Source organism: Astatotilapia calliptera, unplaced genomic scaffold (genome assembly GCF_900246225.1).
Source record: "Astatotilapia calliptera unplaced genomic scaffold, fAstCal1.2 U_scaffold_3, whole genome shotgun sequence".
NCBI classification, from domain to species: Eukaryota; Metazoa; Chordata; class Actinopteri; order Cichliformes; family Cichlidae; genus Astatotilapia; species Astatotilapia calliptera.
This window is the reverse complement of record NW_020535767.1, coordinates 303513-327541: the sequence shown is the minus strand read 5'-3', so window position 1 is coordinate 327541 and position 24029 is coordinate 303513. Positions and strand designations below refer to the sequence as shown.

Below are 24029 nucleotides of genomic sequence, written 5' to 3'. Positions count from 1 at the left end.
ACCGGCAACCTTCCGATTACAAGACTAACTGCCGACTCTTGAGCCAACATCGTCACCTCTGCTGGCAAAGGCCTTACTCTTCTCCTCTTTCCTCAAACGCCGACCGCAGTGCTCAGAGGAAGAGGTGTTTGAGGTAGAAAAAGCCAAAGACGAAAAGGCAGACAAATAGGATAAAGTAAATAGTTAATAGTTACACCCTTTTTACACACGCTCTTTTCTACTCTGTAATATTCTTGACAATTTTCTTGATATTTATTTATAATCCCCTCTGTTAATCCTTGATATTTATAATTGAGTGATCTGTATATATTAGTGCTGTTTCTTAAATCTGTAACATAATGTATTGTTTGGAGTTTAGTCTGTTACTGTTGCTATTTTTACCATTTCTTCTCGGAGCAACTGTAACCACATTATTTCCTCAGGGATTAATTAAGTATTCTGATTCTGATTGGTTCAGGATGACCTGCCATCATCCAATCACACATCTGCTTACCTGTATCTTTTGCTCGTTTCTCCTCCTCTTCTTTTCTCTTTTCTCTAAACTGAGCACCTGATGGCTTTGAACTTTTCTTGTCCATCTTGGTTTAAATTTTGCACTCCAGTATGAACACAAATCCCCCAACTCGAGGATCACCACAACATAGCCAAATAAACCTACACCTTTGTCCACAGATTCACTTTGTCTAGGGTTTATTTCTGGGATTTCACACAACCCAGGATTCAAATCATGAATACATAATGGGCTTGGATTTACATCATTATGAATGAAATGTGCTCTATTTGGAGGCAGCACTCCCCTTTCCACAGGTTGTGTGAGACTTTAAATCATCAAACTGTAAAATATAAATTTTAAATTGTTATTGATCCCTTTGCCTCTGGTCCTAAAGTGTATATTTATTGTCTTACTCTTCTTATATTTATTGTTTGTTTACTTGCACCGCTGTAACTGGAGCCTCGTCGTCTCGTCTCTCTATATGCTGGACTGTTTGTAGCGGAGATGACAATAAAGTTTACTTTGACTTGACCCATGAGGCTACATTCTTTAGAGCTATACCTGTAACACTCTGCGTATTGCCTTCATATTAAATCATTTTTGTGAATAATTTTAAAAAATATTTCTTCACGTCATTATGCGAGTAGGGGTGACATGGGCCGCGAGATTGAGACCCAGGCTCTTAATGCGTGTTTTGTTTGGGGAGTGGAAACCAAAAATAGAGAGGGCATAGCCTAACATATGAAAAGCAAAATACCGCTGTGTAATCCCTTTATTTCAGCAAAGTAACTGTATTCTGAATACAACCTTTTTAAACCGTAACTGTAACAGAATACAGTTACTCATATTTTGTATTTTAAATACGTAACGGCGGTACATGTATTCCATTACTCCCCAACACTGTTAATGATAAACTACAAATTTATCCCAAAGTACTAAAATATTGATATTTTAATATGAGAATCGATTCTAGAACATAAATCACTGATATCGGAAGAATCTATATTTCAATATCGATCCGCACATCAGTAGCAAGCACACCTCACAAACGGAGGGCGCCCTTACTCTCAGCAAATGGGCGATAGAATATCGATCAGTGCCCAAAATGTGCTGGCATGATGTTGAGGCAGCAAGAGTACGAGCAGCTTTTTTTTGCTGATGCCCGTGATGCTGCGCCCACCACGATCAACCGCCCATGTCGCCCATATCAAAAACTGCTACTGCATTCAGTTTAAGGAACATGTCACTGAGGTATGCCAGTTTCATGAGAAAGTTTTTAGAGTTAAATTTGTTGGCAAAATCACTGTCATCGTCCTTCAAAAAGATGCAGATCACGTCTCGCAGTTCAAAGACCCTGGGCAGCACCTTCCCACGTGACAGCCATCGGGATTCACTGTGATACAAAATGGCTGTGTGGTCGGAGCCCGTTTCGTCACACAGTGCAGAATGTATCCGGGCTTTCACTGGTTGTGTTTTGATGTAGTTTACTGTGGTGATGACATCAGTCATTGCGTCACTTAGCTTAGGACTCTCCTGTATAGACGCCAGTCCTTCACAGTGTATCACACAGTGCGTCTACTGCACATTAGGGGAGACGTGCTTGATGAGCACTCGCATTGCATTTCATTTCATTTCCCAGCCATTACCTTCACCCTGTCTGTGCAGATCTTCTGCAGTGGCTCTGGCAGGAACTTGTTTGTAGAAAAGCAATTGCTTCCTCATCTCATCTCCATCAATGAATTTGACATATGTTATCAGTAAGCAGTCTTTGTTACTGTCAGTCGCTTCATCAATCTGCAGAGAAAAGCGGCTGTCACTCACCTTATCATTAAGTTGCTCCTCTGTGCTTTGACATATCATAAATGCGCCTGTCAATGGTATTATTGGACAAAGGAATAGCCCATAGTTTGCTGGCTGCTGTGTCATCAATCATAGTTGAAACCATATCCATGGTGCAGGGAAGTATTAATTCCTCTGCAATTGTCTGTGAGGCAAGATATGCTCCAATGTATTTTCTAGTCTTTGGCTTGGAAGGAACTTGGTTTGGATTTTATTTGGCATCACCGTCTGTTTTGCATTTGTGTGGGAGCCCCGTCAAAACCCTCTCCATTATCCTAGCAGTGTCCAAGCATTCTTTTTTTTAAAAATTCGTTTTATTGTGTTCTTCCAGTTTCCCAGGATGCCCTGGCTGTGGTGGTGGAGGTAAATGAGGGGGAGATGTCTGTCCTTCTGCCCTGTCACTACTCTGGTTTTATACCAGAGGACTCTGCAGTAAGGTGGACTCGCAATGATCTTTATCCCAAATCTGTTCATGCGCGAGGAGAGGGAGGAGATGATCTAAGTGAACAAAACCAGCGTTACAGCGGGCGCACATCGATGAGACCCGATGCTCTGGTCACTGGAGACTTCAGCCTCACTCTGAGAAAACCAATAAAGACTGACAGCAGCAACTACACCTGCTCCATCAGTGGTGGAAGAAAAGAGCAAAGACTTACAGACATACAGCTTCTGGTCAAAGGTCAGCTTCAAACACCTTGTGTACGGGTCAAAGCTCCTTCACAGATATTGAGCTTTAATCCTAGAAACTGCAGCAGAAATAGAGTGAGAATTTTCATCCAGTCAGTTCTGATGTGACTATTATGGTCATGTCAGGAACTACTCAGATATGTGTATGTATCAGTGTGTTGTGTAAATTTAGAGTGTAGCTAGTAACTGTACTAACCATGTGGGTAGATTTTTAAAATGTAAGGTTTTACACATTACATTATTCAAAGATTATCTAAGACAGTTGACTGCTGACATGAATACTTCAAATATTTTATCCTACACCAGATCAGGTGTTAGACGTTATACACACTAAAAAGAGGTTTAGATTCAGGAGACAGAAACCATCTCTGCTTTAAGATCAGGCTTCCCTGAACATCACTGAGTTGTACACGCCTTCTTACTCATATGGTCTGAGTCAGTCCTGTCTCTTTTTCCTTTCACATTCAGCGGGATTTTGCTGTCCTTCTCTGAGCCTGTTGGAAGTGTTGCGGGTTTCTTCCAATTAAAAGAGAGTTTCTCCTCCCTATAGTCACTAAGAACTCCTCATAGGTGGTCGTCTGTTGGTGGGGGTTTTAACACACCGTGACACAGTTCTTATTGTGAACACTGGGGACAGTGTAGCCAAACCTCACCAGTTGGTAATGTTGCAAAGTGCCAAATTTTGAACAAATTAACACATTTGTTTGTAGGAATTTACTTCAATTTAGTTGTAATTCCCCAAAATGAGTAAAAAAAATATTATTTTAATTATTACATTATAATACTGTTTACAGAGGTTCCAGAGGTCAAGAATGTACATAGTCAGTTCACTTACCATGACTACTGATGCTGCCAGCAAACGTTTACCACTGGGGCCTAGGTAGGGTGATGGTGGGAAAGTGTACTGACTGTGGGCCCCTGTAACAGGCGGAGGCCAGTGAGGTTTTCTGTGGGTTACCCACAGATGTAACTGATATTGTTGTTTATTGTCCTCTCAGACCAGCAGGTGGAGGTGAAGGTGGAAGAAGGATCAGAGTCTGTCATCCTGCCCTTCAAAACAACACTTGACCTGCCTGAGGACACCACAGTGGAGTGGACTCACTCTGACCTGGAGCAGATAGTTGTCCATGTGTATTCAAACAGAAGTGGCCACTTTAAGAAACAGGACAAGCTTTACAGAGACCGAACAACAGTGAACAAAGACCTGCTGAGAACTGGAGACCTCAGTCTGACCCTGAAATACCCCACAGAGAGAGACAGTGGAGGATACATCTGCACCATCTACAGGGACAAAGACATCCTGAGACAGAAAGTAGTGCTGCAGGTCAAAGGTCGTTTCAATCCCAGCGGGCAGCCTTGTGGGGGTTTGAACAGGTTCAGCTTTTTTAAACCTTCGATAAGCCAGGGCCAAGCCAGCTTCGATCACCAAGAACCCTGTTATCATGGTTCCGAATAGGTAGATATCTTCAACACTCAGGCTCACCCGAGCCCAGACTTCTCGTTGAGAAAAGGGTGTCAATTGCATTCAGGGACCAGTTGATCAAATCCATAATTCCTCTTTTAGTTTTAAGAGAACAGGCTGTGAGAAAGTGTTCCGGGGAAAGAGTGAGAAAATAGGCGAGACTAGACAAGGACACAAGACACTAAGCAGGGAAGATAAGGGAAGGGAGAAGAGAAAAGTGCGATCGGCTTTGCCAAGAGCCAGAAGAGAAACAGTGTGTTCAGTTTTTTATGTGACAAAATATTTTGATTAATGGAATCAAATAATACACTGCCGCACAGAAATAAGTTTACTTTAAGGAGGCCAGATATATGATCATTGTTAACTTTTACTACAGATCATGTTGTGATTTTTTGTCCTCTCAGGTTACAAGATGCAGGTGGATTCAGGGGTGGAGTCTGTGCAGCTTACATGCAAAACCACAGTTTGCCTCCCTGAAGATGCTAAAGTGGAGTGGAAGATTGGTTCATACACCAAGGTCCATGTGTATGAGAATGGTTCTGACCAGCCTGAAGAACAGCACAAGGATTACAAAGGCCTAACAAAGATGAAGAGAAACTTGCTGAAAATTGGAGACCTCAGTCTGACCCTGAAATACCCCACAGTCACAAACACCTACACCTGCACCATCTACAGCCGGGAGGGAAACATCCTGCTGAAGAAAGAAGTGCTGCTCAGTGTCAGAGGTCAGTGCTGTAGATACAGGTCCAAGGTCAGAGGTCAGACTCATAATGGTTGTTCAGTCTCAGCTCTCAGCTCCATCCAATAATGTCACAGTGTTAGCATGTCTGATGTTTGTGGCTGTTTTGGTTTTTATTTGATTTCCAGCCAAATGTAAAAGCTTCAGCAGATGAACTGTAGGAGCAAAGTTCATGTGTGAGACTTCATCTGAAAGGTAACATCTTCTAGTTTCTGAACATGTGTTTGTTTAGCATGTGGCTAAAACACAGGCTAAGCTAAGTCAGCTCCAATCTCAGTAACAACCTTCTTTGGTCCTCATCTATAATCAGTCATATCTGAGTCACAATAACTAGAAGATGATTTCTAGCAGAAGTGTGAACATCTCCACATCCTTTCTCCATGTTATCATCCAAAGCTGTGTGAAGTTTCAGAGCTCTGCAGCTAACAGAGACTTTCAGTTTGCTGCTCTCTTCCTCTGACAGCTCCATTCTTAGGGAGCGTTAGTTCTGTTTCACTTTATTCCACTTATTCAGTCTGATGTTCTCTGATCTGTTTCTCTTGTTTAGTGTCTTAAATGCTGCCAGTGCCTCTCTTTGCTGTAACCAACCTTTCTCTTTATTTCTGAGCTTTTAAGGACTTTAACTGATGCATCAACCTTTGAAAATGGAAAGAAATCAGTCAGATTCATGGCTGCATCACAGTGTCACATGTAGTTCTCCACATCAGCTGGATTATATCTATAGCAGCGAACAGCAGCTGATGCACAAATCTTTGTCTGTGTGAATAAAGTTGGATCAGTTCAAACAGTTTGTTGCTCTGCTTGAAAGCAGCAGTTTTTCTAATGCACCACCTTCATGTTTCCTTCATATTTGAATCCCCCTGTAGATGCTGACAGGTAACCATGTCACACAGAGCTCAAGCCTTTGAATCCAGCTGTGACTGTTGATTTTCTATTGAATGGACTTTTTCAAATCCAGCTGTAGGCCTGTGTTTGTGAGCTCATTAACAGCTGTTTGTTTAGAGAGACGTGGTCCTCACAGGACAGCCACTACAAACATATGATTTTATAGAATATGATGCATTACTGCAGATTCAACACAATAGAAAGGATTTGAAATGAGCTCAGCCTTAAACATGTGCAGCAGTAATATTGATCCACAGACACTGATGGGAACATTTTTCTGCACAATAAGTACTTTGACTTTTCATACTTTATGTACAATTTGCCAGTACTGCAGTTTTGTGTGTAGTGAGGTGTTTTCATGGTGTTTTCTTGGTGCTTTTACTAAAGGAAGGCTTCTATCAAATTCTTCCACATGTTGTCAAACTGAGCTGTGTGATGAAGTGAGTGTGACAGAAACACTCAGACTGTGTTTCTCTGCTTCATCAAGTCAAATCTGGTCCTCAGAGACTGAATAAAGTCCTGTCCCACTAACAGCAGCTCCAACAGTCTGTTCACTGCTTTCTTCCTGTCAGTCTTCATCTTTCTGCTGCGTCTCCTCTTCACACTGACCACTTTCTATCTAACAGTGAGCTCCCAGTGAAGCAGCAGCATTCAGCCAGTTAGAGTCAACACAAATGTCTCCATCCAAGCTCATGTTGTGCTTTGTTGTCCTCTCAGTGCCCCAGGTGGAGGTGGATTCAGGGGTGGAGTCTGTCCAGCTGTCCTTCAAAACCACACTTCACCTGCCTGAAGACGCTAAAGTGGAGTTGAAGGAGAACAAATACAACTGGAAGGTCCATGTGTATAAGAACGGCTCTGACCAGCCTAAAGAACAAGATCCAGATTTACAGAGGCCGATCAAAGATGAATGAAGACCTGCTGAAAAGTGGAGACCTCAGTCTGACTCTGAAATACCCCACAGACTGGGACACAAACACCTATACCTGCACCATCTACAGCAGGGAGGGAAACATCCTGCTGAAGAGAAAGGTGGAGCTGAAAGTCAGAGGTCAGTGCTGTAGATACAAGTCAGAGGTAATGTAGGAGTTTATTCTCTAAAAGCTTCTAGTTTGAATCCATTTTCACTTCAATCAAATAAAATAAATTCTTTGAAGTTTTGATGTAAAAGCCAAAAATGTCAGGTGGAGCAACTTTGCGTTTAAATGAACAGACTAAGAAGACGATCAAAAATGGAGTCGAAATTATCCTAACCTCAAATAAAAGCCTCTGGCATGATTTGGGTTTAATCAAATCAATATTTTAGTTTAGTCCAAATCATTGTTAACTGTATAAATATCAATAGTTTTAAAGCTGCTGAGATCGTTCAAACACTTTGATCCAGTCATTTGGATGTTGTCAAATGTCAGGGTGGAGCAGCCATAAATACGAGGCTTTTATTGTGAAGTGAAAATGCTGAGTGTGATGATCCAGAGGAGCCCATGGGGTCTTTGTGGCTGGGTGAAAAGGTTTGTAGCTCTCCTTGTAAAGAGAAACAGCTTGAAGCTACAGAGGAGCGTCTGCAGAAGAAGACAGGGGAAAGAGGAAGAAGCTGAGGCCGCTGGAGAAAAGACAGGAAAAGGAAATCAGCTTCATTTGTTGGAGGCCGTTTGTTCATCACATGGAAATATTCCCACTTTAGAGACATGAAACAAAGTGAAGTGTGGATTGATGTTTGTCTCCATGATTTGGGCCCTGGAATCATTTCTTTAATCTCCCACTTTAAGACATATTAATGTCTATGTTGTCTCCTTGGTAGCAGAGCCCCTGGGGTAAATGAAGTCCGCCCTGAGTTCCTGAAGGCTCTGGATGTTTTTAGGACTGTCTTGATCTCCACACCTCTACAATGTTGCGTGGAGATCAGAGTATCTCTGGACTGGCATACTGGGGTGCTGGATCCCATCTTTAAGAAAGGGGACCGGAGAGTATGTTCCACGTATAGCGGGATAGCACTTCTCAGCCTCCCTGGGAAAGTCTATGCCAGGCTGTTGAAAAGGAGAGTCCGTCCGTTAGTCGAATCTCAGATACAGGATGAACAATGTGGTTTTCGTCCTGAATGTGGTACTCTGGACCAGCCCTTTACCCTCTCAAAGATACTTGAGGGTGCATGGGAGTTTACCCAACCAGTCTACATGTGTTTTGTGAACTTGGAGAAGGCATTCAACCGTGTCCCTCAGAGTGTCCTGTCGGGGGGTGCTCCGGGAGTATGGGGTGTTTGGCCCATTGCTATGGGCCATTCGATCGTTATACGACCGTTACAAAAGCTTGGTCCGTATAGCCAGCAATACGTTGAAATCGTTGCTGCTAGGTGATGCACTCTGCCTTGGTTGTGGCTGCAGTGATGCGGATGTTGCACTGCTCTTTTGTGGTGAAGAGAGAGCTGAGTGTAAAGGTGAATCTCTCAGTATACCAGTTGATCTATGTCCCTACCCTCACTTATCCCCTCGGGATGTGGGTAGTGACCGAAAGAATGAGATCACGGATACAAGCGGGAGAAATGGGCTTCCTCTGAATGGGGGCTGGCCTCTCCCTTAGAGATGGGGTGAGAAGTTCAGCCATCTGAGAGGGGCTCAGAGTAGAGCCGCTGCTCCTCTACATCGAAAGGAGCCAGTTGAGGTGGTTTGGGTATCTGACAAGGATGCCTCCTGAGCCCCTCCTGGATGAGGTGTTCTGGGCATGTCCCACCAGGAGGAGGACCCGGTGCAGACCCAGGACACGCTTGAGAGATTATATCTCTCGGGTGGCCTGGGAACTCCTTGGTGTTCCCCCAGACAAGCTGGAGGAGGTGGCTGGGGAAAGGGAGGTCTGGGCCTCTTTGCTTAGGCAACTGCCCCTGTGACTCTGCCCCGGATAAGCGGAAGAAGAGGGATGGATGGATGGATTAAACCAACTGTGAGTAACTCCAGCAGCTCTACACTTGTGCCAACAACCAACCAATGCCTGGTTGCTGAGAAATACTTAGAGATCAAGAGACAGCTTGATGGGTGTTTCAGTTGTGCCACAGTCCGTAAAAGCTCCTCCACAAAGACTGAAAGAAAAGTAGATCAGATATTGTGGATTTCCTCTCATTCATTTGATCCTTCGGAAAGTTTGGAAAGTGAAGACGTTTTTCTCTCAATGCCGTAATCTGATGAAAACTTGACGGATTTCAAAGACGGTCCACTGCGCTTCAAAGAACTCTGGGCAAGGGATGTGCGATATGATAAAAATCCCATATCCCAATACAACGAATTTCTTGTGGCCCCCATATAGACGAGAAGAAATATTTTTTAAAAAAATTAGTGTTCAAAAATATATTTAATATGAAAGCAATATGAGCAGAGTGTTACAGGCATAGGCTTTTAAGTATGTAGCCTCATGGGCAGTGTAGTCCGTGCTGCATGGAGAATGTGTGGCACTGCCCCTTCCATTGTGTGTGTGTGTGAGCCCGAGGGAGGGAGAAAAAGGGGAGTTGAAAAGTGCGAGCTGTCCCCGACCAGAAAAGGGAGATGGAAGCATGTAAATATAATAATAACCACTGCAACCAAAAAGAGTGCCTGATGAGCCCAGTTGTAAGTAAGCTGTTAAGACTCGACTGTACACTTTCAACGCCTCTCTCTGTCTCTCGCTAGCAAAGCTGACCCAGATAGTAAAGCTAGTTCTCAGCTACGAGCCCAACACGGAACCCGACGTATTAGCCAGAGGTGTCTTTACTACGGTTCGGAACCACGGAACTGGCCGAGGTAACAAGAGAGTACAAACAAAATAAAAATTTTTGCTCACAGTCAAAAACTGTGTACTCTTTTGTTTGCATTTTTATTTTGTTAAATGCGAACAAAGTTATAGCAGAAATTCTGCCAGAAAGAGAGTACCAATTTGTTTATTTGGTAGTTCAATGAAAGGCTTCACTTAGTTAGGAGTGAGAAAAAAAATGTGTTCACGTTTGCAGTTTTCTCTTGTTATACAATATTTGAAATAAAAAAAAACAAAAAAAAACAAAACACAACATTTTAGGAAATACTACTTGAACACTAACGTCCAATGAGATGACGGTGCAGTGGCCCGCGGCTCATTTGAGTTTGAGACCCCTGCTATAAAGTTTTAGACATGTGTTTTCTCAGCCGCTATTTTCTTTGCAGTTTTACATGTCATGCTGTTCTAAAGTTTGAGTCTAAGGTTTATTTTGAGCACCTGATGGCTCTTTTTTGCTTCTCATCCATAAACTCTCTGCATACTCTTTCAGGTGATTCTTGCGTGGGTGGTAGAAGAGGTTTGCCGCGTTTGAGTCTGTGGTGGGGACCGGTTTGCGGCATAATTTGCATAGTACAGTTTTCTGGTCCATGTCAGACTTGTCATAACCAAACCATGTCCATGCTACAGAGGTAGCCCCTCGTTTAGGAACAAGGTCCTCGAATTGTTTTGACCGGTACGTCTGTTTGGAGCTACCTGGTTCTGCCTCATCTTTACTGGCCATGGTGGTATTCTCTGTGGCTCCATCACCGTGGTAAATGTAAGTGATATTTATAGTTACTTTATGGTTTTATTTATTTTATTTATTTGAGGTAATTTGTTTTATGCATAGTCTGACATTTGATGTTTGGGAATAATATAAATTTTCATCATTTCAGTTTATTTTAAAAAGTCTCAACGGGATCTTCAGCTTCATTGGGAAAGGTTTATGTGGTTCAGATCATTCAGAGTGTCTGTGTGTGTGAGGGAGGAGGAATACCAGTGGTGGTAGGAAACACTGATGAAAATGTTTCTCCCGTTTCCTCATGAAAAGAGCGTCAGGGTACTGACACAGCTTCTTTTGCCTGATGACTTATGAAAATGATCTCAAACAGAATCCATAATTGATCAGATAGAACCTCATCAGCTCAAAGCCTGGAGTTCATACTGAAGCCCACAGTTATAGGTAGGCCAACAACACGCTGAATTTAACAACATGAATTTAATGTAATGAGGAACTCTGTGGCAAATGAGTGAGTAAGATCATCAACATGGATCTTAAAATCAGCAGCTTAGATCATGTGATCACACATAAGATCCTTGGAGCAGAAGATTGAGCAGCAGGTGGAGCTGAATGCTTCATCAATGGGATGATACAGCAGATTTTCTCCACCTTGCACAAACTGTCCTGTTAGTTATTATGACTGGATTGTTTAGAGTCTAACTGAGATGATAGGGACTAGGACCTGTGGGATGTCAGTCAGTGATGGAGCGGTCAGCAGGTGTGGGCAGATGTGGACAGGTATGTGATGGAGTGTTTCCTGCACACTGGACTCCATATGATATGTTAGCAGAGAGGATTGGCTCCTGATTGGTTGAAGTGGAGCCCATCTGCTCCAGAAAGATACCTCCTGCCCCAGAAAACATTAAAGTTGTCTCTAAAGCCCAGGCTGAGGGAGTCAGAGCCAGGCATGGAGGCCGAGCAGCCCGCCCAAACGGCCCAATCCATGGCCACAGATGGGAGTGGGCCGAAGACAGAAGAACACTACGGTGGGCTTGTTTCACAGCCACACTTTCACGAACCGGGCCGCATGGTCATGACAACAAATATAATAAATAAACAAACAACAAACAAAACAGAAAAGAAAACCTACTGTCAAAAAGCAAACTGTGGTATGTGTAGTCAGTACCATCAGCAGTGTTGGTCACTTGAAAAAAGTCATCAGTAACTGATTAGTGATTACTTCCCAAAATCCCAAAACTTATTTTCAAAAGTAATTAGTTACTTAGTTACTTTTTAAAAACATGATTTACAACTAGAATAGGTAATAAAGCAATAGATCTTTCAGACCAATTCTACTTTTTGTGCATAATCCATCATATAAAATGTAATCAAATGAAAAAGTTTATTTTTAAAAGTAGTTTTATTAACTTTAATCTTTTAACTTTATGCATCAAGCAAAAATTAAATTATATGCAATATTCTCTGACTGGAAGAAATGTGTTCAATTAAACCTATTCACTCTTTCAAAGAGATACAAGTAAAACATAGCAGAAAATAAATACAATCAAAGACTCAGCAGTCCTGTTGCTCTATTTCCACCTGTTCAGCTGTGCCGCAGCAGTCGTGTCAGTGGGAGGATCCGGGAGTTTCTCTGTGAATTTCCCGTGGCAGGTTACTCAGTGCTTGCTCAGGAGTTTAGGGGGTTTTCTTTCGCTGTAAAATGAAGTTTTCTTCCCAACTAGTGAACAGCGGACGCTAATGTTTTTGTCACTTTTTATGGAATCAATCTCAAAATTAGGTCAGTACTTCCACACTTTAAAAGCTGCACGGTCATACTCTCTCCCGCACTTGTTATATTATCCATTTTTTACCTGCACACAGCTGTTGCCATGAACGTCGCACTCACCTACGTCATCATCATGAAACACTCAAAACAAATGAAATCAGTAGTAACGTAGTAACGCAGCGTGCTTACAGAAAAGCAACAGTAATCTAATTACCTTTTTTGCAATAGTAATCCCTTACTTTACTCGTCACTTGAAAAAAGTAATCGCGTTACTTGTAACATGTTACTGCCCATCTCTGACCATCAGTAGTGTGAGGTAATGGATGGTAGTAATAATGGTACATGTAATGGCGTTAAAGGCAAAAGCCAAACCAAACGCAACCAGAGTCCAACATGGTGTCTCAGGGGAATGAGCCAAAAAACAACTATGCCCTAAAGGCTTTTTATATAGAGCCCTGGCACACTGGCCCAGGTGTTGGCAGTGTCACTGATTGTAAACGGGAACTCCGCCTCTCCAACGCCTGCAAACAAGACACAAATAAGCCAAAAGGAAGGCAGGGCGCAGTGGGTCGTCACCTCCCCCTTCCATAAGACCGGAGTCCTCCACTGGATCTCCGTTCCCTGAAAAAAGATGTCAAAACCCTATGAGTACAATACATAATCTCCCTCATGGTAAGGCAAGGCAAGGCAAGTTTATTTATATAGCACAATTCAACAACAAGGTGATTCAAAGTACTTTACAGAGACATTAAAAAACAAAAACAAATAAAAAGCATTATTTAAAATTGCTAAAAAAACAGTAGATAAAATCAGAACAGTAGATAAAATCAGTAGTTATAAGGTAAGTTTTGAAATTTAAGCTTAAAAGTGTGGATTTGGTGTTTTATTCAAATGCAGCTGAGAACAGGTGAGTCTTCAACCTGGATTTAAATAAACTGTTTCAGCTGATCTGAGGCTTTCTGGGAGTTTGTTCCAGATATATGGAGCATAAAAGCTGAATGCAGCTTCTCCGTGTCTGGTTCTGACTCTGGGAACTGATAAAAAACCAGATCCAGATGACCTGAGGGATATGGAAGGTTCATCCTGGGTCAGGAGGTCACTGATATATTTTGATCCTAAACCATTCAGAGCTTTATAGACCAGTGGTACACTACACTATTCAGTCAATCAATCAATCAATCAATCAAAGCTTTATTCGCCACATACAGGTTGCCCTGCAGTGAAATGGGACCCCACCCAACCTTACACACACAACACAGACATCACATGGGGATACAAGTCGGAGATCGGTAGCGTTACAGAAAAACACTGAAATGTACACTACAATTGGAAAGTATAAGAGGAAAAAAAAGAGACCTCTACTCATGCTGTGCTTCCATGGTAGGACAGCATGAGAACAGGAAATAAAAAAACTCCTCTGCACAAAAAGCACATAAATGTCCACAGCACAACATTGTGAAAGACATGACAAACCACAGGGTTGGGTGGGGGGGTCAGGAGTAATCCGAAGCGCTGCACAGCGCTACCATTCCAGCACGGCACACAGACCCGCTGTGTTCCCCCGCAGGAAACATGCATCGAAGGCGTTTGGGAATTGGATCTCGAGACAGTGCATCTGCAACTACATTATCGCAGCCTTTAATGTGTCGGACATCCAAAACATAGGACTGCAGAAACAGTGACCACCTAATCAGCCTCTGATTAGGGCACCGCAACAAATGCAAGAAAGTCAGTGGGTTGTGGTCTGTATAAACTACTATAGGCTTTACAGCAGCGTCCACATAGACAAAAAGATCCTGCAGAGCCTAAATCAAAGACAGGGCTTTCTCAATCAACCCCCTGTTCATCTGCTTGCAACAGGACAGCCCCCACATAACTTGCATCCACCTGCAAAACAAAAAGGTGGTCAAATCTTGGTGCAGCCTGCACAGGTGCTGAACACAAAAGGGACTTAATACCATCAAAGGTCTGGGCAATCCGTTGACCCCACAAATGGGACTTTGGTCTTTGGTGAGTGGTACAACCACAGTAGAAAAGTTTTTACAAAAACCACAATAATACCCTACCATTCCCAGAAACCTCATCAATTCCTTCTTTGTAGAAGGTTGTGGAAAATGCTGGACTGCCATCACTTTAGCCTGCACCGGAGCGACACACCCTTGCCCAACCAACCGACCCAGGTAAGTTACAGTAGCCCAATGAAAATCACATTTTGAAAAGATTTTCTATGAGGTTTGCCTCTGTCAAACAGTCAAACAGAGCCCTAACTCTCTGCATATGAGAAACCCAAGAGTCACTGTAGACCACCAAGTGATCTAAATATACAGCACAACCTGCCAACCTAGCCATGACATGATTCATAAGATGCTGAAATGTGGCTGGTGCATTCCTAAATCCAAACGGCATTACTTTATAAGAGTACAGCCCTGATGGAATAATAAATGTTGCCATTTTCTGCGCTGTTTTTGACAGGGGAACCTGCCAATAGCCTTTCAGCAGATCAAACTTGCTGACATACTTGGCTGCACCAACTTGGTCCACACAACATCGAATAACTTTGCTGGCTTCCGTTGACCAGGAGTTGAAATCAAATAGTTCTGGTCCAAAACACGTTTGGCAACTGCAAAAGGACCGGAAAACTTAGCCTGAAAAGGAGAACTCACCAACGGACAGAGAGCCAAAACTTTGTCACCAGGGCTAAACTCATGCACTTTAGCGTGACGATCGTACCTCTCTTTCATTTTTGCCTGCAACACTGCCAACGTGCCTCTTGCCAGCTCACCTGCAACATATAACCTGTGTCTAAAGCCATTCACATAGCCAATCAAATTTATGGGTGGGTCTGTTTCTATCCACCCATCCTTAAACACAGATAGTTGGCCCCTCAGTGTGGCCAAATACTAATTCATTTGGGCTAAACCCAGTACTTTCCTGGACCACCTCCCATGCAACCAGGGAAGCCCCTCTTCCCAGTCAACCCCCAGCTCAATACAATGTGCACACAGAAGGGACTTGAGTGTCAGGTGAAAATGTTCAAGAGCACCTTGACTCTGGGCATGATAGGCCGATGACTGATTATGTTTGACCCCCAACATTTTTAACACTTGGGCAATCAAACGGGAAGAGAAATTTGATCCCTGGTCGCTCTGGATGACCTTAGGTATGCCAAACACAGAAATAAACTATGTCAAGGCCTTCACCACCAACTTAGCTGTAATTGTATGCAAGGGATATGCTGCTGGATATTGGTGACAAAAGATATTGACTACCAGACTTGGCACGCATCAAAGGCCCAACACAATCAATAAGTAAGTACTTAAAAGGCTGACTAACAGCTGGAATCGACTACAGTGAAGCAGGTTTAACAACCTGATTCGGCTTACCAGTTTCCCAAAAGTTTCTAATGTGTAATGATACATCCTTCTTCAAATATGGCCAAAAAAAGTGCCCTGACCTATCATGAGCTAGGTTCAACACCTGACTGATGGAATTATTACCTGAAACACTGGACCCCCCACAAATTCCTATGCATGGGGCACCCACTTCATCACCAGAATACCATCCTGCAAAAATAGCCACTAGCCACACTTTTCACCTCCGGAGCTGACAACACAGACTCAAACTGCCGTTTCAAGGATGGGTCGGCTCTCTGTGCACCTCACTGTGGGGCACATCCAAAGGTGAATCAGGCAAAGTCAGTAAAGCAGCTTGATCCTCAACATCAACTTCTTTAGACTCACCTTTACTCATTGCCCTTGTAACAGAAGAGGCTGGGTAAGAGAAGTGACAACTGCTGGCACTATCCAACTGATCTAACCTGGAAGGTGAATCCGTGACTGCTGGTGCTGATGACACCTTTCCCCACACACGACCACCATCCAAATCATTACCCAAAATGATTTCCACACCTTCCACTGGCAATGCAGGCCTAACCCCCACTAAAACCTCACCATGCACCAAATCACACTCAATATTCAACCTATGCACTGGAACCGGAACTACCATCATCCCCATTCCTCGCATAAGGATATTATCCCCAGTAGCAGTCTCATCAGAAAACAGGATAATGGACCCCACAGCACAAGAGTTGACAGCGCCAGTGTCTCTCAAGATCTTAACTGAGACTTTAGTGTTCCCCCCAGGCAGGGTAACTGTGAGATGCACTCCACATACGTACACACACACACACACACACACACACACACACACACACACACACACACACACACACACACACACACAGTTCTTTATTGCCAGATGCCACATTTATTTTGAGTTTTCGTTTGTTGTGACAGTCCACAGTCTGGACAGCTCCGGTCTCAGCTGTTGCCAGCTTCCCCTCCGCTCCTCTCCCATCTCACTAAAAAGGGGAAGGAAACCGTCATCAGACCAAACGCCATCAGCTGTGTTCTCACCTGCCTCTCCAGGCACCACTCCTCCCCTGCAGCCACGCACGGGACCACACCCCTGGGGAGCTGTCCGGCCGAACCTACTACCTACTACACTTCTTCGGGTTGGCCGTGAGCCGCGCCCTTCTCAGGGACTCCAGGACCGCGGCCACCCGCTGCACATGCTCCGCCCAGGTGTCGCTGTGGTCCATGAGGTGCTGAAAGGTGGCAGGAGCTCTGAACAAGCCGAACGGAAGCGTAATGAATTGTTACAAACCGTACGGAGTGGAGAAGGCCGGTTTTTCCTTGGACTCGGTAGACAAGAGAATCTACCAGTAGCCCTTGGTTAAATCCAGTGTTGTGAAAAAACGGGCCATGCAGAACCAATCCAGGAGCTCGTCGTCCCGGGGCGTGGGATAAGCATCAAAGCTTGACACTTCATTCGACAGAGAACTGTACAGACCCATCCTTCTTCACCACAAGAACTATGGGGCTACACCAGGCGCTGTGCAACTTCTATCACTCCCATTTTCAGCATTTCAGCCAATTCCCTCTGCATAATTTGCCATTTATCCTCAGCAAGCCTGTAGGGCCGTGAACGCACCGTCACGCCGGGCTGTGTTTCAAAATGATGCTCAATGAGAGACGTTCGGCCGGTCAGGGGGGAACACATCTGCAAACCGCTGTTGTAACGCGACAACGTCCGCTCTCTGGGCCTGTGTGAGATGGTCATCACAAGGGAGGGAGGTGGAGATGATGGAATTTGGTATCTCCGGCGCCAAATCATCTCTCTCCTTAACTGGGCTCACCAGAGAAGCAGTTTCAGCTTTTCTCCACGCTTTAAGGAGATTGAGGAGATAAATCTGCGGCGCTCCTCCCCTGTCTGACCGAGCGACCTCATAGTCAATGTACCCAATTTGCCGTGTGACCACAAAGGGTCCTTGCCACTTTGGCAACTTTGAGCTGGAAGAAGGGAGTAATACAAGCAGTTTGTCTCCCGGTGAAAATTGCCTCAGTCTAGCCCCTCTGACATACAGGCAGTACTGACGCTGCTGAGCCTGGAGCAAGTTCTCCCGTGACAACCTCCCCAAAGTGTGGAGTTTTGCTCTCAGGTCCAACACATACCGAACCTCATTCTTGGCGGGGCTTGGACCTTCCTAGCAGCGTTCTTTAATTAGGTCGAGCACCCCACGTGGGTTCCTGCTGAACAGCAGTTCAAAGGGAGAAAATCCCGTGAAGGCCTGGGGCACCTCCCGTACTGCAAATAATAGGGGTCTAGCCAGCGATCCCAATTGCGTTCATTGTCATTAATGAACTTACGAATCATGGACTTTTTTTTTTGTGTCCCGTTTGGATCTTTAGCCATCAGAATTGTTGTCTTAAGGCCAAGAAAGATGCCAAGCGGATTTATTTTACCAAGTGGATCATCATGGCCTTGCCATATTGGTCCATTTGATTGACCTTTATTATAATTATGTATTTATTTTATTTTTAGTTGCTACAAACGGGACAGACATGACTGGGGGATAGGACAGGGGGAAAGAATGAAAGGAAGAGAGGGAGAGAAAGAAAACCAAAGGGGAGAAGAGATGGTGAGAAGGGGGGGGGGGGGGGGGGGGGGAGAAAGAAAAAAAAAAAAAAAACAAAACCAAACAAAACACCTGGATCACCTGTATGGAGAAAAAACAAGAGAAAGCAAACAACAAAGAGCAACATAATAAAAAAAACAGCACCATCACAATAAACTAGCTAGCAGTAGATAACAGTAGATATTAAATAATAAACGATATTGTGCAGCACGCAAGATAGACAGCGCACAATGTGCTTTGAGGCAGCAGCCAAGAAAGGTGTAGTCCACGTCTGTGAACACCCGGGTGTACACCTGTGTGGATCAGCATGCTTGTATTCCGAAGGTTTCTCCATGTAACGATCTGCTAGGGAGTGTGGGGAGCCATAGCCCCGTCCACCAGGGTATGAAGCAGGTATGGAGGAGATCCAGGCCCCAGATATCCAGAGGCCCCAGAGTACAAGGACCCGAGGAGGACCACCAAAGGGGGGGGAACCGTGCCACCCTCCTGGGAAGAGCTGAGGAGAGCCCCAAAGGAGAGGTCACCCCACAGCTACGGAGCAGAGGCCAGAGGGGGTTGCAGTGGCGTGCCCGCGGGCTCTGCCGGCAGCCAGCTGTGGCAGAGAGGACTGAGCTTCAGGCCCAGAGGCCAGAGGCCTGAGGGCATCCCACTCCCCGGAAGGAGCCCAGCCGGGCCACAGGAGCCCGGCCACGCCAATCAGCCACCAGGAGTGAGCCGGTACATACATGAGCGCCCAGCCCCAGACGACAAGGACCACCAACACACCAACGTCTGAGGGCATCAACCACCGGCAGGGAGTGTGGTGAGGGGAGATAGGCCTCCGTACTTTAGAGGGCCTGAGATGTACCCAGAGAGGTTGAGTCTAAGACCCAACCTGACATATAGACACAGACGAACAGGCACACGCGGACACAGACGTGCATTCCCACCCCGTATGCACCACCAAATACTCGGCACTCACCCAACATGTAGACAGACACAAATAGACACTGCACAGACAGTCGCACTCCCCAAACATACTCTATATCCCAGGTCCAGGTACCCCCGCCCTCAGAGGGGCAAGCCGCACCTAGACCCAGGACATGTAACCCTTGTCTCTGGGGTGGAGGCAAGCGGACCACCTCCTTATCTGCAGTAGCGGGGAGGCCCCGCATCCCAGACCCCAGTCTGACAGGCAGCACCTCCTCCCAGCCCCCCAGCCCTGACGGCTAACAGAACCGGGGTGAGTGAAGACCTCAAACCTCCCTACGCCCGCTCATATGTAGTGTTGCTGTGTGCTGTTCTAAAGTGCGATCACCGCTTATTGCGGTGATCGCTGCGCAGACACTACACGCTACTAAAGGTCATTATCGCATCCCCGCGTACTGCCCTAACAGATGATGAAACCCCGGGTAATTTGTGTTGTGCCCAGAATTAGCGGATGCGACAGGAGCTAACTAACCGCAGCCTTCACTCTGTGCATTTTGCCCTTATATTTTAATAACAGCGGAACTATAGGATACCTGTGAATATCACCATGAACACACTTCACCTCCACCCATTCTGCCTCCAGCAATGCCCCGAGGCGAACTAAACTTTGGTGCACGAGGGTCTGCGTACAGCCTGTGTCCACCAAAGCATGGCGTATACCCCCTCGAGTCCTTACCGGAATGCTGTATGTCCCTCCTGGACCGCGAGAGGGTGCTGGGGCACCGCCGACACGGAACTCAGGTTTCCTGGTTGCCCGCACTTCCAGCACTCCTGCCCTAGCGTCTATGCAGCTCTCCGTGGCTCAGGGGCGGCAATGCTCATTTCTAATCGCCACCAATAGTGGAGGGGCCTTCGGCGGCGCAGCGGCTCCAATCAGCCGCTCCAGAACCTGGGTCTGTCGGTCTGCCTGCTCCTGCAGCTTTGCAAGGTGATCACGCTGGGCAGCCGCCTTGTCTTGGCTCATCTTCGCCATCTCTGCCATCATTTGCGCCAGGAACTGCAAAGGCTGGGCGGGCGGCGCAGCATGTGGGTCAGATATCCCCATGCAGACAGGGATTCGGCACCACTTGTGAGATGCACTTCACATACATACACACACACAGTTCTTTATTGCCAGATGTCATGTTTATTTTGAGTTTTCATTTGTTGTGACAGTCCCCAGTCTGGACAGCTCTGGTCTCAGCTGATCCCAGCTTCCCCTCAGCTCCTCCCCCTTCTCACTAAAAAGGGGAAGGAAACCTAGCACCTAGTGCAATAGAATTCACCCGTTCTTTTGCTTGCTCAGTCACACACAAATCCAGTTTGAGGAAGTAAGTGTGCTGTTTGGAATCTGGTTTGTGCCCATGTGGATAACGATGCTGTCAGCCTCCGGACGGGATTGTATTCAGCCTGGAAACTATGACGTTATTTTTGTGGCACTATTCTGAGTGCACGTAAGAAAAAAATTTGAGTGCACATAAAAAGAATTTGCAGGTGCAAGTGTTGCATTTTGAAAAGAAATTTGTTTTGAGCGAAGAATAGCTAGATATGAGTCGACAAAGTTCATTGCTGCGTGCAAAAAATATATTTCAGTGTTTGCTACTATCCATATACACACAAAATAGCAGCCCCTCTGGCTCAGTTTTTGCATTTGCGCAATGTGCTGCCCGTGCGCGTACATCGTTATATTTGTGTGACAAAACCAACCAATCACAGACTCGGATGCAAAAAAATCTGATTGGCTGTTTTGGTCTCCAATCAGCTCGAAATGACGAAATGCAATATCCCAGAATCCATTTCGTCCAAAACTCAAACGAGGCAGTGGCGGAGGAACACAGAGTGGCGGAGATTGAAATATTACTCTTTCTGGGTCACAAAATAAACTTTTAAGATAATTTCATGCGAGAATGGTGCTGTGTAAACTTCAAATATCTGCTCGATTTATCAAGACATCACATATTTGCAAAAGTGGTCTAACTTTTTCGGAGATGCCTGTTACCCACCAGCTGACCGAATAGCTGGACTGGCTATTGGGCATACCAGGCAAGTAGGCACAAAGCTGGGGTTATTCTGTGTCTTTACGCTGCACAGCTGCCTCTTCTCTCATTCTCTCCCCCTCCCTCTTCTGTTGCCACTTCAATCATGAAACTGATCAATGATCAGCTGATTGGCTTTTCTGCCACAAGTCCTGTCTCTCTTCTTTGTTTATCGCCCACTTTACGCCAGAAAGAAGAAACCAGTGGATGTTGCGCTAAACAACAGCAGGATGTTTAAGCTTTATACGCTGTTGTTAGAATTTATTTCATGTTACTTTCTATTATCATCTGATGTTCTTTCTGGTGCAAAGTGGGCGAAAAACAAATCGCCACTTGGTGTTCCTCCGCCACTATTGTGTGTGTATATGGATAATGGCAAATTTTTTGCACGCAGCAATGAATTTTGTTCACTCAAATTTAGCCTTTCTTCACTCAAAATAAACTTCTTCTCAAAATGCAACACTTGCACCTGCAATTTTTATTTTTACGTGCGCTCAGAATAGCGGCACAAAAAAATAACGCCATACGAAACTTGTCTAAAATGTCCCAGAGCGTCGGGCCGGGAAAAGACAGAGCGTACGGCTCCTTTATTGTGAAATTCCTCACCATGGTAACTGATGCTGAACACATCAGCTGGTCTGCAGCAGGTCATGTTCAGAGTTTGAGGCTCAAAGTGTCCCATTTTCACTGATTGTTTCCCGACGACATGCTTCACGTGTGATATGGATCCTCTGCTGAAGGAATCTGCTTTCTATCCACAACCTGTTGATCCGTGTCTGACTAACAGCAGCGCAGGAAGCCCTGCAGTTACAGAGAAACTGTCTGAGTCGCATTGTTGCTGCAGTTTACCTGCAACTGCTGTGAAGAAAAAGTCTCACTGTGTTTGTGTTTGGTCCTAATCTGCTGCCTGTCTGTTTGACATGCTGGATTTCCAGCTGATAGATGACAGATTAGAAACTGATCAGTCTATTGATCACACAATATTCCATCAATAGAATTGATTGGACTTTGATTTGTGTAACAAAGTGATTTCCACGTCTCCTTCATGATGTGACAGTGTCAGAGCTGAATGCACTTGTAGAGTATCATGTTTTTATGGCTCACATTTAAAGTGTTGCAGCTCTAATGTACAGCTGTCATATTAGAAATAGAAGCAGCTCTGATTTTAGTGCTCAAAGAAATCTATGAAGTGATGAATTCACACATGAACAGTTTTCTGCAGCGTTCCTCTCGGCCTTATTTGCAGCTCCACTCTTGTTTTTGCTCTAATAATTATTTCTCTCCATGAGCTGTTTCTCTGCCTGAAGGAGGCGCCACTCCATCACTTCATTTAGTGCAGAACAAGAGTCACATGATGCTGCTCTGAACACCAATCACACTTTGTACAGCTCATGTTGTGTTTGTTGTCCTCTCAGTCTGTCAGGTGGAGGTGGAGGAGGGGGCGGAGTCTGTCCAGCTGCCCTTCAAAACCACACAAAACCTGCCTGAAGATGCTGAAGTGGAGTGGTGGGATGTGAGTTCATACCACAAGCTTCACGTGTATGAGAACGGCTCTGACCAGCCTGAAGAACAGCACCAGGATTACAGAGACCGAACGAAGATGAATGAAGACCTGCTGAGAACTGGAGACCTCAGTCTGACCCTGAAACAGCCCACAGAGAGAGACAGTGGAGAATACAGATGTGGCGTCTACAGGAAGAACATCTGGATCAGAGGAAAAACAGTGCTGCTCAAAGTCAGAGGTGTGTGTGTGTGTGTGTGTGTGTGTGTGTGTGTGTGTGTGTGTGTGTGTGTGTCTGATTGTCTTGTGTCTCCTCTGCAGGGAGAGTTCAGGTCCAGGATCAAACAGGGGACATCAGGAACAGAAGCAGCTCCATTGATCCGACTCCTCTGATGGCTGATCAATCAGTTTGATCTGTGTGTTCTTTGATTATTGATCACTAATGTCCAGTGTTGGGACTAACGCGTTATTAAGTAACGCGTTACAGTAACTACGTTATTATTGTGGTAACGAGCACAGTAACTAGTTATTATGCCAAAATCAGGTATGCGTTAATCGTTACTGGGATTTAGATAGGGTCGTTATTTGTTACTACGTGTGTTGCGTTGGGATCACCTTGGAAATCGGAACATGGACCTGGGAATGACGTCACACTCGAGCAAACAGTGTTCTGGTTAGTGTCATGGTCCTGAGTCTGATGACTCAGTCTTTTGTGTTTCTTTATATTATTCTATGTTCTTGTTTATTCTGTTATATCTTTTGTTAAGGTTTTCTATTTTTTAGGGTTTTTGTTCTATGTTCTATGACTGCTCCCACTTCTGTGTTCCCTCTGTCTATGGTTTCACACTGTCTGCTTGTGAATTTGTCTAATTTCAGTGTCTTGTCTGGTTCTCTGTGTCTGAGTTCCCTGTTTTATTCTGAAGGTCTCTGTCTCATGTGAGTGTGTTCACTTTACGTTTCCCCTGTCCCATCAGCTCTCATCTCATTTCTCCCAGGTATGTTCCCGTCCTGTCTCAAATTCCTTGATTGCTGCTGTGTATATTTAAGTAGTGTGTGTTCTCCTGCCTGTTGCCGGTTCATTCCCTACTTCAGTCTGTGTCATATACCTGCGTCTCCATTTCAGGTCTGTTTTGTTAGCTTTCTCCAGTTTAGGTTGTGCTTAGTTTCTGTCCACACCTTTGCCTTTTCTGTTTGTATTCCTCCTCAAT

The 24029-nt window shown here is 44.8% G+C and overlaps 1 pseudogene; it reads left to right on the top strand.

Annotated features, from left to right (window-relative positions):
• The first annotated feature begins 2442 nt into the window (after positions 1-2442).
• The window catches only part of LOC113017962 (butyrophilin-like protein 2), a 32405-nt pseudogene continuing 10818 nt past the window's right edge, over positions 2443-24029 (top strand).